Consider the following 19,290-nt stretch of genomic DNA (forward strand, 5'->3'; position numbering starts at 1 on the left):
TTAAAGTACCTAATGTTTATGTAATATATTTAAGATGTTTTTTTAAGTCCATATTACTGTGTTTCGTTAACTACGATTTTTATTTTCTAGCGCTTAAATGTGATATTGTTCAAGGTACCTCCATCCAAAAGTATGCTGAATGCATCTTTGGCATTCTTCTTCTTTGTCTAGACAGTTAGACTAGATGAAGGCAGTTGGACTGGATTTAAGCAGTTGGACCAGATGGTCACTGTAGGTTCCTTCTAAATCAACTGTTCTATTCTGTTCTATTTTCCCAAGCTCATCACTTTGATGAAATTATTCCTGTATTAGCATCTTTCCATTATACCTACAATAAGACACTGGTACAGATGACTGTCACAGCCTATTTTGGCCTTAATTGTTATCTCTTAAAGGTTAACAATGCGTGAAAAGCCCAATTCTCATCTCTCTTCATCATAACCCATGTAGGCTGAATTTCAAAGACTACCTTAGGGCTTTCTGTCATGATTTACCTCATGCATAGAATAATATCTTGAACAGTAGCATAGACAGCTCATTGGTCTTTCTAAACTGTTATTTAACCAGGCTACCTAGAATATAAAAATGGTAATGACTGTAAAATTAACATTCTCTTAGCTACAGGTTGCTAAAGTGCACATTTTCCCTTCCAGAAATTTTGTTCTTTTTTCATTCCTGATTTTGATTCCTTGATTACATTTTGATTCCTTGATACTTGTGCATTTATTGCACAAACGTCCCTTCTCTACCTGGCTGTCTTTTTGACTGCAACATCCAGCTTCTTCTAAGAGAACCCAGGGTGAAGTTTGAGGATGTGACGATTACTCAAAGAAAAGACAATGCAGTTAAGATTTCACTAGCCCTGGCTGTTTCTTCTCTACATATGTTTCAGCATGACTTATGCCTTACAGACCCCATCTCCTCTCATTGCACTCAGAACAAGAAATGTATTATTTCACTTTTCCTCTATAAAACTATTACTCTAGTGGGACATAATTTCCCTATGATTATAACACACAGGATTTCAGGGGAGCACAGCAATTCTCTCAGAGAATGATACAAAGCTCCATCTGGATATAAATGCTTTGCAAGCTGGCTGTAGCTGCTCTGCTGCATCGGTTAGCCTAAATGCCAGGGATAGGCTTTGTGGTGTATTCAACGGTGTTGTAATCTCTCTTCCCCCTTTCTTTCTGTCTGGTGTATGTACCTGCCTAAATATTCACAAGAAACTGAAGTCCTGTGTGTCTGCAATGCAAGTACAGTAGGAACAGGAACAGACACTTGCAGAATCTTTGTCTAGAAAAAGGGTTAAGAACTGAGGTTGATATGTTTCCTAAAAATAAGGGAATACCTCAGACTGTTTTTAATCTGTGAATTCACAGTTTAAACTCCTCATAGCAGGGATTTCTAAGATAATTTCTACCTCCCTTCCATCTGATTGCAAAACCTAAATTTACTAAAAGTCTCAGCTTTCTAATACCTGGGTTGTCATAAGCTTAATTCCTTTCTAGAATTATGTATTGGACTTTGCTGGTTGAATATTTCTTTTAAAAAACCCTAAATATTGAAATCCATGCATAAAATTCTGATAAATTTTCAGTGTCATTTAGACATTTAGAGCTCCCTGTACCCTTTCAGATCTCTCTGTCTACCTTTACAAAAGACTTTTCTAAAATTACTTGAAAATTAACACTTTATTCCCCACCACATGGCCATTTGGATGGCTATTTAACTGCATGCAAAAAATGACTGTGATTTAAAAAAACAAACAAACAAACAAACAAACAAACAAACAAGGTATACATTGCAAGTATCAAAGGCAATATTTTATTTGCAAAATTAAATAAAGATTTCTTGTCTTCTCTGAGAATTGCAAATGCAAGCTTTGAAATACATACTATTTTCTTTGTGTCCTGCATGGAGGAATCATAGAATGGTTTGGGTTGGAAGGGACTTTCATAATCATTGAGTTACAACCTAAGTGCCGTGGACAGGGAATATTTCACCAGACCAGGTTGCTCAAAGCCCCATGTACTTGAATAGTTCCAGGGATGGGGGATCCCCCACTTCTCTGGATACCTGTTCCAGTGTCTTGCCACCTTAACAACAAAAAAATTCAGGAATCTCAGAGCTGGGAAATGAATGAGGTACAGGCAAAAAATCACATGTGGTTAAATTTACACAGGGCCGGGTCTGACATTTCTTTTCAGGAGTCTTCCAACACAACATCTGTGAAGGTCTATTAAAGGAGATATACACTGAGCAGTGCTCATGGAGTAGATGCAGTTAAGTTTTCTCAAATGGATAGCACTCATGCATGATGCATATGCATAAGGATGCCTTGTAAGATGGCAGGTGTAGGCTTAGAGGTGCATGGTTTTGTGCCAATGAACAGGGTGCCATCTAGGCTGCTACAAAAGAAGTCTGGATGCAGCTATTGTATGCAGGTAATAATTTTCATCCTGGCTAGTTCACAATATATTGATTTTAACTATTCTTCAAGACATATGATTCTTTTTATTATTAATATTTTTTACTTTTTTTCTCCACACTAATTCTCTTTTTTAATCTTGCACCCCCTCGAAGTGTATATTCCAAGCTTCATGACATCTGTGTCTAATAAAAGTCATCATTATGTTGCCTAAATGGTAATGCTATTGGACAGATTTACTAAGGGAACACTTTAATTCCTCAGTGATCCATCACATTCATTATTATTAGGACAAAAATTTTGAAGAACACAACTATATTTCACTATTAATCATAGCCTCAGTTGAGGTGAAACTACATTAATGGAAGGTACATCTATACTAGTGTTAATATTAGAAGTCATCAGCCTTACAGTAGTATTTATATTTAATATCACTAATCAATAAGAATTGTTTCATTTCCAGATGTCTCTACATTTTGCCTGTGGCAGAGCCCCTCTACTTTTTCAAATGATTCTGTTCAAAATGCCTGTAAATCACTGACAGAAAATTTGGCCTTTAGAGTAATAATTTGTCAGAAGCAAACAGAATGGTGAATTGTGGCACTTTTGAGAATCACTATACAGTCTTTAATTTAATTGAAAACAGACAGCTTTTTCTGCTTGAGGATCTGTTAATTAGGGTGTCTGTGCCTTATGGGCACACTAGGCTCTATTTTGCTTATGTTACACAGCTCTAAGGTAGGAATAAATGGAATTTTCCCTTTTTTAATTTATTTTAAAGACAGGTACATGAAAAACTTCAAAAACTGTGATTGTTAGATTATAAAGAAGGTTATTCCAGTGGGAATTTTGACTGTGCATAAGTGAAGGACTTGAGTATCAATTTTATAATATCCTTTGACTTAGAAATCACTTTTTAAAAAAAATTGAAACAGAATGTTCTTTTTCTCATGATACTGTAGCTCTGGTTGGTTTCTAAATTTTTTTGTCATTTCTCCTCTCCTCCCACCCTCTCTCGCTTCCCCCCCCCCCCCCCCCCCCCCCCCGCCACCCCAAACTTTTCCTCCCTCAACATCTTGGTGAAACAGTTTATTGTGAAATTTCAAACTTCTGCATCAGATACACTGGCTGGATCCATCCCAGCCAGAAATCATTAGCAAGACAGCAAATGCTACTGTGAACAAGTAACCACTTTAACAAGCTAGACTTAAGAATTTCAGCATTTGAAACCTTCAAAGCATTTTCTCTATTTTTATTTTTGTCGTGCTACAGCCACAGTACTTGATCTGGAGTCAAAAGCAAGTGTGATACAATTTCCCTGGCCTCAAGCATAAAAATTGCTAACAGCATTGTGTCTCTAGCATGGAATTCAGTATCTGTGTGTGTCTGTGTATGAAAGTAACTTGACCCAAAAAAAAGGAGATCAAACAAGAAAACTGTTACTGTAGATATATTTTTCCTATGGCTAAAAGAATATCTGTCAAACGAGAGCATCTTGAGCTTTTAATTAAATATTAATATAAAGGAGAAGAAAAGTATCCCATTTAGCTGCTTTCCTCAAGCACTGTAAAGACACAGCATGAATGTGTATGCACAAATTATATCATTTTCAGCAAATAGGGTTCCATAATAGGAATATTTTTTTTAAGTGTTCATCTTAAATGTGAGCAAATGGTAACAGATGTAGTGGCAATTCTACATCTCATTAGTTTGCATACTGCCTTGAAGGTTACAGACAAACTTAATTTCAGGCGTCCGGTACCCTTATCCTGCTCAACACACACATTCAATTAAATTCCCTTCCTCTCCAAAAGCAGCTTTCACAAAGAAATGGATTCAACATGTTTTCCTGGGGTGCCTGAATCAGAGCTGTTAAAAGGCTGAAATGCATTTGACATGCTCTGGTATTGCCATATGTAAGCCCTCACGAGCATCTTTCCAGTTCAGAGATTATTTGCTAAGTATATATGAACTGATCAAACTCTCAGCTTATAAGATGAAAACATTTAAATGCTTATTTTTCAATTTCCTTTGGCAGAGAATATTTAAAGCATGAATAGGTTAAATATATAGGCAATTAAAAATAATTAAAAAAGAAAACAAAAATAATTTTTCAATGCCGTGTGTCTTTCTTTGGTTAAATAAATCAATAATGAAGAGTGTTGTTGCAATGATTTCAACCAACCAGCTAAAAACACGACCTCAAGCCAAATATGAAGTTATAGAAAATATGCACAGACTGATTGCTATGTTGCACAAATTTAGAACTGATTGTGACAAGCTTCCAGCTGAGCCTTACTGGCCACACAACAGTCTCAATTCTGCAAACCACTATTTCTCACAGAAATCAGCAGGACTCCTCAAGTGAGAGCATGCTCTCATTTGCATCAAATATTTGTAGAAGGCAGTTCCTCAATCAGATGTTACATGTGATAAAAGCGTGTTGGCCCCATCTAGAAAATGCATTTGTATACTTTGGGGCCTCTGCGGATTTGTTTTATTCCAAGCAGTGTTTGACAAGCAGCTAAGTGACCTAGCAATACTGACCTCACACTTGAAGCTTTTCAAACTTTCAGTGAACCTCTGATTAAAGAAAAAAAAAAAAAAAAAAAAAAAAAAGGGAGGAAGAAGGGGTATCCAGTAGCACAGCATCATCCAGGAGACCTCTGTTTCAATTCTCACTTTCTCTCCCCCCCTGCACTGGCAAAGCTGTTGAGGCAGCTGTTCAGTGTTGCTGCCATTTGATTACCATTCAGGAATGACCTCCACACAAATAGTTGGTGATGCTGATGAGAACTAAACTGCGCATTCTCTCTCAGGCCTTTACAGTGATAAAGATGGAAGAAGGTTCCCCTGGTAGTCTGAGATGCTAGAAATCTTGTCTCAGAATCCAAATATTACGTTTATGTCAGTATTGCTAACATTTGCTGGTTTTCCACGAGTTTTGGTGCATGCCGTTCTTTCAAAATCCCTATTATGTAATAAGGTGATTATGTTACACCTTTAACTTTCAGGAGACAAAGGTCTCCTTTCTGATTACAAAGAAATGGTAAAAAAACAAGTTCAAATCTGTGAAGCGGTAACAGGTTTAATATTTCTTTTTACCTAATTTGTGTGAAAATAACTACAGAAAAAAAGCTACTGTCCCCACTTGCTTTTCAAAGCCATTCCTTGCCCTTCAGATACGTATTGAAATATAATTTTTAATCTATTAATTAGAAACAAAGTATTTGAGAAAAGCATCATTCTCCTCTCGTTATTTTAGGTAAAGATGAAACAGTGAAATTAATCTCTCCCTGACATTTCTGCTTTCTCTATATTTCTTCATTTCAGGACCAGAACTTTCTCTTAAAGGTAGAAATATCTCCAAGTATTTTTATAGCTTTTATTATTTTATGTTATTTTATGTAAATTAGAAGCTTTTTATCAACATTTCTCAGGAAATGTGCCCCCATCATCCATCAGGAACATGAATCTCAAATTATTTCCATAGTTTGAGCTTTCTGACATTTCAAAATATTTAAACAAGTTTTGATATCCTGCTGGTTGCCAAGGGACATTACATTTAAGGAGACTCCCTGTTTTTGCTTTAACAGTCCTATAATATTTTACACCTCTCCTGATGTGCAGTACTGTGACAGTCCTTTTGCAAAATTTATGAACATGACCTGTTTTATTTGATTATGTAGAACTACTCAGAGGAGCTTTCTTTTTGTGGCAATTACATTAGTTGTAAGTGATTGGAAGAATGGTAGAATTTTGGCTGAAAAAAATCCCTAAAATTTAATATGGGAATTTTGTAATGAAAAGTCTTTGTAATAAATCAAATCATATGGGGGATTTTGGTGTGGTTTGTTTTTTGTTTTGGGGGATGATTTAATTAGGAAACAAAAGAGTTTTTTTCCTTTAAAAATAGGTACTTTTCCTTTTGCTGTAAAGACCACAGAGACAGTCAGAAAATGAAAAATTCTAAAAAAATTAGTTTTCCAAAACAACTGTCTTTTAAGAAAAGTAATGAGAATAGCTCTGCCTAAAAACATTTGGAAAAAAGTGCCATAAATAGAGGGCTGGTCACCGATATTTACTTATGATTAAGGGATAAGAAGATATGAAAGTCTGAATAAAAGGGTTGTGCACTTCAACTCTAACAGTTTTAACAATGTAATGCTCACAAACTGAGGCATTAGAATAAAATAAAGGAAAGCCCTTGAGATTTTCTTAAACATTTTAACCTACTTTTAAAAAGTATTTCTATTCTAAGCAGAGCTATGTGAGCAAAGATCATGCTCAGAGATCATGATCAAAGATATGTGTAGAATCATTCTGACAAGGATTATGTTATTGTATACAGTCGTTTACTGAAATAGTTGTCAAATTTCTACAGGAAGTGTTAAAAGGGAGTAAGATAATGATGATAACTACTTATTTGTAATCTAAGTTTATATTTTTTAATATGGATCACAAAGATATGTATTTCTCAACAGAGAGGAAGACAGACACAAAGATTTTAAGTCAATGAACTTATGAATTTGCTGTGCCCTTTTATCAAAAGTTTTATAGCAGATATTCCCTTGGTCTATTTTCTATAAAACCTGACCCAAAGATTAATGAAAAAAAAAAAAAAAAAAAAGCATAATCCTTGAGTATTCCTTTATTAAACAGTTTCTGGGATAGAAATAATCTCTTTTTCAACCTGAAACAATAATAGCAGAGTGTATGTAAAATTCTTACTTCCAAATTATATATTTTTGGTCTTGACAAGATGTAGTGCAATTGCCCTCTACTACAGGACATGTTGACTGTGTTATTTTTTTCTTCCAAGTGTTTTCTAAGGATTTGGTAGTTTAATAAAGGTAAGTAAAAGTATTTACTGCACTGCAGAGAATTCCTGAGCTGATACATAAATCTAAAAGTTTCAGCTTACAGAATCCTCACTAAAATGTGAGAAACAAAAACAACTTCCAAACCAATTGAACAAAAAATCCCCTAACAAACAGCAGTGATAAATATGCTTTGCATAAATATAGTATAATGTGTACTCTAAAAATATAGCATAAATATATTTTATTTTAAAAATCCATTTCTGTATGGGTTGAGTTTCTAAGAAATATATGTCCTTGTATGCTGAAGACATAAGCAGCCACATGCTGTTATATACAATCATCCCATTTGAAAATCCCTGTAATTCCTGCTGAAACACACCTGTTACGTCCTGGGCTCCTTCTCTCCCTAATCATTCAGGCATTCAGAAGCAGTCTATGGCTTCCTGCCAGCACAGATGGAGCATCTTTTTTCATCCAATAGAAATTAAGGCTCAAGGAAAACTGCTGCATGCTTAAGTCACACTCTGGTTGAAAGTCATTGAGCCATAGTGAACCTTGAGGTTAAACTGGAGAGAGCTCCAGGCTATTCCAGTCCAGGCATAATCAATAACACAGGCAAAAAGTGCAGGTTTCAGGTGTTATTTTGCAAGGTGTTTGCAGACAGGGATGGCTCTAGACAAGTGTCCTGAGAAACAGGCAACATAAGCCTTTTGAACTGGGACCTCAATCCCCTCTGTTTACAGCAGTGCCTGGTGATGAAATGACAGTCCCATGCATGGCTGTCACCCACGAGAAGAAAGCATCAGATGAGCCTAAAGAGATATAAAGGATTTCATTCAGAGCTTCCTGCGTGCTTGCAAGATAAGCTCAACACTGAGCTACTGAGTTATAGCCCCTGATCATATTTCCATGATCTAAGAAATAATAGATCTGTCTCTTACGCAGTAGCTGAGAGAAAAATGGGTGAAATTCTTATGATACTAATCTTAATGACATCTCTTCCATTTATTTTCATGAGACAAAAATTTCACTCACCAACTCACCATGTGGTAAAGTTAAAAGAAGAAACTGTGTTTAGTGTTAATGAGATGTAGTCTATATTTATTTTCATGTGCCGTGTTAGAAAACCCCAAGGAGTGAGGTATTAATCACGAAAGAAAAAATAAAGATTAGAGAAGTAAACATTAATGTAACAAAGTTAACTTTTCATGCAGTGTGTTTTCAAATAATTAAATGCTGTTGCTTAAATGATAAGCAAAAATATTTTGAAATCAAGGTGGAAAGGTAAGAAGCCTGTCCCCTTGATAATCATTCTTAGAACACACAAGTGAAGGACTCAAAGTTCTTGTAAAATTCTCAATATATACCCCTATCTCATGCATATCTTAGTGTATAGAAATAAATTAAAGTGAAAAGGGTAGTTTTCTCATTTTTATTTTCATTTAAGAAACATATTTGAAGAATTTATGAAAATGAAGTTATTATGTGCACAAGTATTTACATTCCTCTTGTAGATATTTAAAGTGAGGAAGTGAAATGACTTCATGGACATTTCTTTGTGTACATTAATTGGTACACAACTGAATGAAATATTCTGAAGTTTAGATAAAATATTTTTTCTGAAAATTAAGGAAACCATGTAAGTAGTTTGTGTTCTTGAAAGCCCAAAGAGGCAGTCAGTGCTTTATTAATCTACAAAATTACAGAAGAAGCTTGAAAGGGTGAACATACTTAGTTCCAACAGTCAGCTTGCACTAGCTAGGCTAAATTAAAACACTGAGGTATTATTGACCGTACTTTTGCACAGAAATCTGCTGGTTAGGGTATTGCATAGGAAATGTTGAAAATTGCCAACAGTGGTCACTTGGCCCAATGCAACAGGAAGAATCTGACTCAGCTGTGCCCTCCTGAAGCTTGTTGGAAGTCTGTGATCCTTCTCTTGAGTTAATTCTTTAACAATTGTTCAGTGAAAACAAATTTAAATGAGGCAACACGCTTTCCAGTTGTTTGCTCCTGGCTGAGTGATTTCATCCCTGCACAATGATTAGGCTTTGAATAGCCTCACAACAATCTAATAAAGGAGCAATATCCTGTTGTCTTATAATGCTGGCATGAAACTGAGTGCAATGGAGGAAAAGCAACTTGCTTAATATCACAGAACATATCTGTGGCAAAAAAAAATAAAAAAATGCTTGAATCAAGCTCTCTTAGTTACTGTAATATTAACAGCATCATCCTTTAACTTCTTAGGGTATCTAAAAACAGTGAGTTTGATACAACTGGAGATAAAGCTGGGAACAGAATTCAAAAACTAAGGATGGCCTTTTAAAAATAAAAATGCAACTGTTGTCCAGAGTGTCATTTTTTCCAATTGATAAGAAGACCCTAGAATAGGTAATTATGTAAAATATTATCTCCTTAAATGTCTAATGTGGGCTGAATTTTAAACCTGGTTTATTTCAAAAATCAAGAGAAAGTTTATCCAATTATCATTCACAACTCTGGAAGACATTATAAGAATATCAATTTTGATCCTGCTAGGAATTAAAAGAGGATGTTCTCTGGGTAATGTTTATTAATATACTGTTATTCTGTTGGGGTAGTTAAATAGAAAGAAGAAAAAACAACACTGCTTGTACTTTCAAAATATGAGAAACATTAAAACCAGTAACAGTGCAAAATAGAGGAGAGAAAACATGATGAAGAAAAGTCTGAGTATGAGGTGATTTTTAGCACCAAAACAAAGCTTTTATTTAAGAAAAAAAATGCTAAAGTTGACACTGTCCCTCTAAGCAAGAAGTGTCCTCCATCTAAAACACTTAATCTCACCCATCAAAACATAGTTTTTCAAAATATCTGTGTAAAAGAATTATTTGTCATCTTTTTTTCCAGACTGTCATCCTGATGAAAGAGCTTTGTTGTTTTTCAAACAATACTCAGACAGCATAACTCAAGTTGTTCAAGATGCAAGTGGTGTTTGAAGCTTTAAAAACCGTGAAAAACATCTATTTAAAAATGGTTAGTGTTATCCACCTATCTCAATACATTAATCATCTTCTGACTGTGTGCTTTCAAAAGTGGGAGAAAAAGCAGGCAAATATAAAATCTTAAAGTTCAGTTTCTAAAGTAAGTTCTTTATTACTGACTTTTTTGGACTTCCTCTGAAGCCCAAATTAAACTTATGCAGAATTTCAAGTCTTCAGTATCTTTACTCATATTTCTATGTCAGTGAATATAATAATGGAGATTAATAATTGTTTTCATATACCTTTTTTTTTATTTAAATAATTATGGAGATTTTACCTGTGTGTTAATCAAAAGATTAAAAAAAAAAAAAAAAAAAAAAAAAAGGAAAGGAGGGAAAAAGTAAAGGAGTAAACGACTACATGATTCGCAATATCCTCCCTATTACAAATAGAAGAATTACACTGCAAGGGCTTTGCCCTGTGGGCTATAGCTTTTCAGAGTGTTATCTAGATCAAACCCTAAATAAAACACTCTGTTATGAAAAAAAAAAAATTAAACCAAATTTTTCTAGAATATCAGATGGTATGAGAGGGAATAGCTAAGCCTGATATTTTGACGCAGAAAGAAACAAAAAAACAATCCTCTACCTCTCCCCCCCCCAGAAAAAAAGGTCAAACAACTCAAACCAGAACCAATTTAGCAAGCTAAGTTCTATTTTCTCTGCTCTTGAATAATTCCAAAAATTGCTAGAATACATTAGATATTAGTCCATTTAATAATTGAATGAAAGCTCTGTATACCATTTATCCTCTCTTGGGACTCAACCCAGCTTTAATCCAAATGATTATTCATGTATGTGAGTGAAGATGCCAGATCTTTTACCAGAACTATTTTTTACCTGAATGAAAAAGGAAAACTGTCATATGGTTGCATAATGAACTTAGGTCAGTAATTCCTTAAAGTACAATTTTTAATAGCTTTTGCAGATAAAGGGAATGCAAAAGGGAGAGAGACTGTTTTTGACACTGCTTCAGAAGGCTGTTCAAGTTTATTTTTATCCCAGTGTAATGCACTGCTACTTTAATTGTAAATGTCACTATAATGTGAGTGGAGGTGGAGTGTTAAATGAGAAAATAAAACTAAACGTGCCTGTACAAATGAGCAGTTAGAATTTCATGCTGTAGCTACCAAGACATTATGGACAAGAGTAGTGTAAATCCTGAACATAAGAAATATTATTTGACTTCAGTTGGAGGTAAAACTTTCTTTGCCCAATTTCCGCATTTCTGTTTAATATTATTTTACATTATTGCATGCTGCAGAAACTACAAGAAAATAATTTTTTGTTGTTGTTGTTCCACTGATACACTTGGGGGGAAAAAAGAAGTAGTCATGAGATGTCCTTTTTTTTTTTTCAAATATTCTTCAGGTCTGAAAAAGAAGAACCAAACTTGATACTATAGCAGCACTGGGAACAGTTGCCATCAAATGTGGTTCATTATGTTAACTGATCAGTTTGACAGGAAAAGGTAGTTAGCATTTGGATTCAACTGACAGCTTAGCAAGGAGAGAAGTAAAAGATAAAGCAAGTAAGTAAAAGATGTAATTTCATGACACTGTTTTTTTTCAGGAAAAACAATTTATGAGTTCTCCATGTAGTCCCTGTTTGTGCCCTTCAACAAATGTAGCTGAATGAAATTTTAGGGGTCAAAAGGGTGTCATATTCCCAGCACCGGTAATTTCAGTGAGCCAGTTTACAGCTGCTGCTCAAGCTGTTGTGCAGGTGAACCATGATCAAAGGGAGAAAATGGCACAGCTACTCCAAAGTGGCTTTGAAAGAAAAGCCATTGTTTTGTGAAACTATACTCCAAGATGAAGAGAGTAAGAGAGAGAGATGTAACTAATTCTTGTGGAATAATGAGGGTTAGCAGAAGGTGAGGGTAAACAATTTGCAACGGATCATGAAACACTTAGAAGTCCACTAACCAAGGAACTCAGACACAATTTTAATTTTTTCCCCCATGGAAGCTACCTGAGTATTTTCCTTCCTAGGTAATGGCACCTCCAAGACCACAATTTCCAAATGATGGGTTTTGGACACACACATGAAAAAAAAAAAAAAAAAAAAAAAAAAAAAAAAAAAAAAAAAAAAAATTGAATGCCTATGTTTTCTCATGAACAAAAAAACCCAAACCAAACCAAAAAGCCAATGACATAATAGATTAGTTCTCCATCTCTGCTGCTATATAATATTCTGATTTTGGAAAGAGAGAAGGGAAACTTGATAGAACAGCCTTTATATACTCTACCATTCATTGAAACTGCCTGACTACTTCCTAGTTTCATGGAAGTTGTAATACTGACATCTGTTAGAATTCACTTTTTTTGCCTCAGTTTCCTAATTTCCCCAAGTTGCAACAAAAAGACATTTTGTCATTGCGCAAAGATTGATAATTAAGTTAAATCTTTGGCATGACATGGTTATGGGTATAGTTGATAGGTTGATACATTAACATTTTGGCCATTAACAATTAACATTAACAATTGGTACAACATACTCTGTATGATAGGCAGTGTAGTGCAGCCACTGAACACACTATTTTTCTGTCTATATCTGTCTGTGTCTACCCTGCATCTTTCTTTAATGATTGCATTGTACTTGAAATCATTAGGTGAAATTATTTTTATTTAAAAATTAATTTGGATCAAAAATAAGAACCTTATCTCTATATCTTCCTTCATTTCCATTTATTAAAATGCAAAATTAAAAGGGGAGAAATTTAAAAAAAAGAAAAAGTGAAATGTTTTAACTTTTTTCTCATGAGTACTACTGTAAACATAAAAAATGACATCTGTAAATTAATCAATTTGAAAATTTGTTTCAAACTTTTTAATCTTATTCAAACCTTGTCAAGAAGTATTGCAATACAGTCTTCAGTGCCAACCTTTTTGTTCTTTTTTTAACAAGCCTTTATCTAGGGTTATATAACACAAAAAGATAAAGGGATAGGCCTAGACTGTAATTGAAAAATGGCATAGTTCATAATTATCACTGGATTTTTATTTAGAGTTCTTTTCTCTCCAGTATCTATGTCCCTGTGGTGGTTTAGCATGAATGTGAAGGTTTTTTTTCTTTTCTAAGGAAATTATAGTATGGATTGACAGCTTGGCTGACTGTAGTGGTGTGTTTTTAGTTTTATCAGTTCCATGTATGTATTTGTTCCATGCTTTCATGCTGTATGTAGAAGTTATAATGGTTTGTTCCTTGTACCCCCATATTTAACCCCTCTTGGTTTTACTCCAATTACAGTTACATGCCAGTCATATGTTATATAACCCCCCGGTCCTGTCCATCACTTCGAGGCCTCACCCTGGGTCTAGATAGTTCCAGTGAGGATGTCAAGTGATTGGGCAGGATCCTGGCTGTTCCCTCCTTTGCCTCCTTGATTTGTTCTACTGTTTGTCCTTTATGTACAGACTCACTCCTCCCATTACCCTGGTTGATCCCACACTGCGCCCTTCCCCTTGCTCCTCCCCTGCATTTAAGATGCTGCCCAGAGATGATCTGTGCTCTAATGGGCAGACTCTCTGGGAGTGAGGTGGTTCCTCATGGACAACAATAAACCCCAGCTGCTCTTCACCCATCAGAGTCCTTCCTTCATTTCTCGTCATCACTCAGCTCTCGTGGTGGCAAAGCCCTCACAGGATGGGGAAGGTATCCCCGGATACTGGACCGTACCTTTCCTGCAGCGGTGTCAGGGCTGGCCAGGCGAGGCAGGAGGAGGCTCCTGCGACACCGAGACCACGGCAGTGACGAATAACAGTGTTGTGCACGCCTCTGGAGACCTCGGCTTAAATCAAAGGTCCCAGGTCACTCGGCACTTTTCCCTTTCTGGCTAGCCAGGAGCTATCATCAGCTTGTAAATCACAAGTTCGGGCTATCCCCCCACCCCCGGGGCCAGAGCTGCCCGTGGGAGAGCTGTCCCAGCCGGCAGTGTCCCCGCACTCCCCTGGCTCCTCTGATGGCGAGAGGAGGAAGATTACGGATCAGCAGTGCTGGCCTTGCACCAAGGTCCATGGCGGACATGCTCTGGGACTGGCTGCCAGAGCCTCTGGTCTAAGGAAGGAGAGAATCTTGAGAATCTTTCTCCAGAGCTCCAGGGAGCTGATCCAAGTTTGAGTTGCTTTAGATGTGGCCAGGGGTGGAGGAGGGCCATCCATCAGCCTTCCTGAGCGTGCTCACTCTCTCCCTTCCCACCCACCATCACCTGTGGCCTTGACGTTCCGAGAGTCATTTGGAGAGGAGGAAAAAAAAAGACTCTGGGCAAAGACATGAACCCTTTTCCCTCCTTCATGTAAGACAGAGTAATTTAAAATGTAAAGAGACAGTATGAGACAAAAGTCAGCAAAAGAACTGATAAAGACTATTGGAAGAAGGAATGGAGGAAGTGGACATTTCTGATCAGACTTCTCTGGATGTGAATTATAGAGAAATGGACTATTTTTTGTAATATCATAATGCTGTTTGGGGAATGCAAGTTCTAGCCAAAGGGTTGTGTGTATTAATATAAATGAGATTTAATTGAGAATTTTGAATAGAGTATGTCCCCAGCTCCTGGGAAAGAATAAAGCAGTCTCAGCCTTTGAGATGAAGACAATTCTGGAGAAGAAGTGATTAAGCCCTGACTCCTGAGCATAAAACAAAATCTGTATTTCTTTTGAGATAGAGACAATTTTAGAGATAGAAGAAAAGAATCCTTGCTTTGTACTAAAAAAGCATTCTTAAAACAGTACCCCAAACATATGGAGGGCCATAAGCAGCTTAGGAAACTGTTAAATGAGTGAGACTGGACAAAATCTGCAAAATTCCAAGTGGTTGTAGACTTGTGACATTGAAAGCCACTACACCTTTTCTTGTGATGTGTATCTCCATGAACTCTAGAGAGGCTCCTCTCCCAAAGGAGAATTTGTGCAGGTTTGTGTTTAAATAGTTGCAACTGACTGAAAATCATAGTTTTCTCTTTGTGTTACGTGGGAAAGTAAACAGTTTGTAGTAGGGGGGGGAAAGTGAATGTCTCGAATTCTTTTTCTTTCTTTTCTTTGTGTATGTTAATAAAATCTATCTGTTCTATTTTTTAAGTTGAGCCTGTTTTGTCTCTTTCTCCCAAAATCCTATCTCACAGTTAATAAACAAAATTCAGCAAACGTGAAACCACCACAGTCCCTCAGTACCTGGATTGATTCATTCGAGGGGGAAAAGAAGAAGTTTGTTTTGATGCAAGTTGCAGTTCACCTGGTTAATAAATACTCATCTCAATCAGTGCAAGTAATAAAAACAATAACTGTAAAACCACATGTATGTCTTCCTTTAACAAAAACATGCTTTTCGTTAGGGAGAATGAGTCTTCTGTTAGCTTGATTATGGCTCTTAATGTTGGTATTATCTGTAAACTAAGACATACAGGTTATATCAGTGTGTTTTCAAAGTGACAACTTGTGGCAGTATCAAACTGGAAAAAGGACCAGGGCAATTATCGCCACTGTAGCCTAAAAGTATGTAAAGAACTGTTAAAACACTTGAACATAAGATAAATACTCATTTCATTGTCCCAAGATATTCCAAAACATTATTTAATATACATGTATCCTCAGGGGTTTAGCTCAGTTTTTTGAATAAATGAGCCTTTAGTCCATATTCTAGGTGTTAGAAGATACACAGTTTTAACCTATTCCTATGAGAAATGTTTGATATTGTTACATTTTCCTTAGTGAAGAATTTTGAAAGAAGTTAAATTAGTCATTAGTCAGTCTGTAAACCTGGACTTCTTGCCGCCATTAAATTATACAAATGGTTGATTTGTTTCATTATTATACCTGTATTCTTTGATGAACTGACCTTTTTCAGTCAGAAAACTAAACAGCCTGCATGCAATGAAAAGACCATATGCAATGAATAAATATTTATTCATGGAGAATGTAATGTTTAAATTAGAACGAAAAGGTCTCTTAGAACTAAACATTATTCAATTATAAAAGGGCAAAATAAATATCCAAATTAGTCTCAGACCTTCCATGTCAAACTGGAAGATTTCAACTTGAAACAGAGTAATAAGTCAAAGAAAATGAAAATGTTTTGTTTCTCATTTGTTCTTCAGTGACTGGATTTTCTTTATGTTTTCCTCGGTTTACATCAGAGTCAGTGGGTTTGTGTTATTAATGTTAGAGTGATTGTTTGTTTCCCATACCAATAGCATTCTGTTAAACAATATCCCAAGCAGAGGACTCGTGCCTGGAAAGGAAGATCCTTATCTGTCTCATTTTTGTGCAGTTAGTCTGAAAATAAGGGTACAAGCTGGAGACCAGTTGTACTACCATGTGTTAAGTCAAGTACTGTAAGACTGTAATTGCCAGTGAAGAAATTTTAAGTCAGCCTCAATTATAAAAGAAGTATATTAAACTAAAATACATCACACAGCAGACTGAGCATGAACAATGAGATGTCAAAACGAGGTGGTTTAATCTTAGCTGTGCACTGGTATCTCCATAGGTTCTGTCTTGGGCAAGTAAGTAGTGTTTGTCGATATTAGCTATTTGAGCATGACTGTGGTTGGATGATTTTATAACTAAAACAAAACAATAGAGTAACATTTTTGACATCAGGACCATCTGTCTTTTCAGGTTTTTTGTGTTGGGTTTGCCTAGATTTGAAGTCCACAAGGTAGTCTATTTCTTCTGACTTAAACTGGCATAGAGGAGTAAAGGCTAAAGGAATATTTCAAATTCTTATAAGCTAATATTGGAAAAATAGATAAGTAAGATATATGGAAGATTTAAACAAAGATTTGCCTCCTGATCCTGTAGGATTTCTTCATTTTGCTTTACCAGCTGAACAGTCATTTTCTTAGGCTAGATCATACGTTCCTTCATCACTGGGGTCAGGTTCTTTATGGCATTCTTCCCAGACACTGGAGTAGTCTAGCTTATTCTAACATGACATTTTAATTTGAAAGATGTATAAAATATTTTGCATCTTTCCCTCTGAACAAAATCATATGGCAAGCTTTGTTTTTGTTTTTGTTTTTGTTTTTGTTTTTGTTTTTGTTTTTGGTGGGGTTTTTTGTTTTGTTTTGTTTTGTTTTGTTTTTTATAAACAAATTTACTAAGAGCATTCTTTTCTATTTATTTCATCTGGAATCCTATCAGTTTTCTTCATAGTCCATGAAGAGTTTGAAATCTACACCCAAACTCTGATTTGTGTTTTTTTATTTCTGTTTAAGCAGTGTTATATGCCTACCAGGTCTGCAATTGAGAAAATTGTCTTCTCATGGTAGTTTCTAAAACAACAGACTTCCTCCAAAATGAGCAAATTGCAGTCACAAAAGGAAAGAGGAGAAAATTATGACAGATAAATCCTTTTTATTTTATGTTGTAGTGCATACATTTAAAATTCACAACACTATTTTATGGACAAAATGGAACACTACTTACAGTGCCACACCTCCTCCCTACTTTGATTTCACACAAGGCATGATAGCATGCTTATCTTGTGCAAACTCCGAAGTCCCAATTAGCTGGGGAAATTTTCTCTAGGATTTTGTTTTGGATTTTTTTTGTTTATTTGGTTGCTTGTTTTTTCAGACTACTGTTTCTAAGGTACATGTTTTCCATCAGCCAGCAGTCATTCTCTTTCCTAGTCTCCATACCCAACAATATCAAAAAGCTGATCAGGAAACAAAAAAATCATTTACTTCTTCATGAGCTAAAGCTACACTTTGCTGCATTTCCCTGGGGAAGAAAATACTTTCACACATACACATTACAAACTTGGTAATTTGTTACAAAATATTTTATATGTGTGTAACATTGGTTATGTATGTCATACATTCTTGTCGTGTTTGGAGACACTGCAGCTTTCAGCAGCCTTTTGGTGTAGGTATAATACATTTGGATGCCAGGCACACACTTACTGGAAGTCCAGCTTGGTTCACTTCAGTTGCAGGCCTTCAGTCTCAGTTTCATCACAATGCAGAAATCCTGCCAGATGCATTAGCAGTGATTTCTAATTTCACTGGTTCATTAGATGCCTAGTGCCTTCAATAAGGTCAAATTGTGATGCATTTGAAAAGACCCAGAAGAAGGAGATTATAGATTAAGAAGCACAGAATTGTTGTGGTGTTTTTATGACTTCATTTTCCTTTTCAAAGGGAAACACTGTTTATGTTCCTGAATGATGTCACAGCTATTGGCTTGCTAGTCTTGAAGCAATAATTTTCTAGATTTAACTCGAGGTGTGTATAACTATTGAATATTAATTGTTATTTCTCCAGCTTAACTACAAATGCCATCCAAATATTTAAGCAACATGTTGTACCTTCTCAAAACATATATTTGCCTTGGCACATACTGCAATCTTTTGGAATTATGTAAATTTGCATTTGGGTTTTTTATTTTCTTCTTTTGGCTGGTCAGCTGGACATTATGCAAATTTCAATGAAAAAAAGGAAAACAAGAAAACTAGAAAACAAGGAATTTCCTTCTCTGCTAGTGAAGTAATATCCAGAATTTGTGTAATCAAAAACACAGAGCTGAAAAAAATGCTGAAAAAGTGGCAACATACAATGTTTTAAATTTATTATAGAGACACAGGTTTGGGATGAGCGAGAAGTGACACACACACACAAATACAAGCCTTCTCTTTAAAATCAGTAGAAGTTTCAGTGAGCTAATTTAGCAATAAGTATAACTTCGATGCACACTCTGCTGAATGCCATTTTAATTTGATCCCTTCTGGAAACTTTTTCAAATTCAGTTCCAGATATTTATGTGCCTATATTCAATTAACTACATTTTTCAGCTTTTCTTTCACATCTGAAGTTCGTTTCCAGTGATTCTGTTTTTTATTTAAGTTTGTGTTTTAAGGGTTGGATGGTGGTGGTGTTGTTTCAGAGAATTTCTTTAGCTTTTGTTGCATTTCCTGAGATTTAGAAGGTTAGTTAGTCAGCTTTTTGTTTGCTTTCCCAACAGGTCGGCTGTTGAGTGATTGTTTATTTAATTAAATAGCAATTCTAT

The sequence above is a fragment of the Zosterops lateralis genome (assembly GCF_965231275.1).
Source record: "Zosterops lateralis genome assembly, chromosome: 2".
Classification (NCBI taxonomy): Eukaryota; Metazoa; Chordata; class Aves; order Passeriformes; family Zosteropidae; genus Zosterops; species Zosterops lateralis.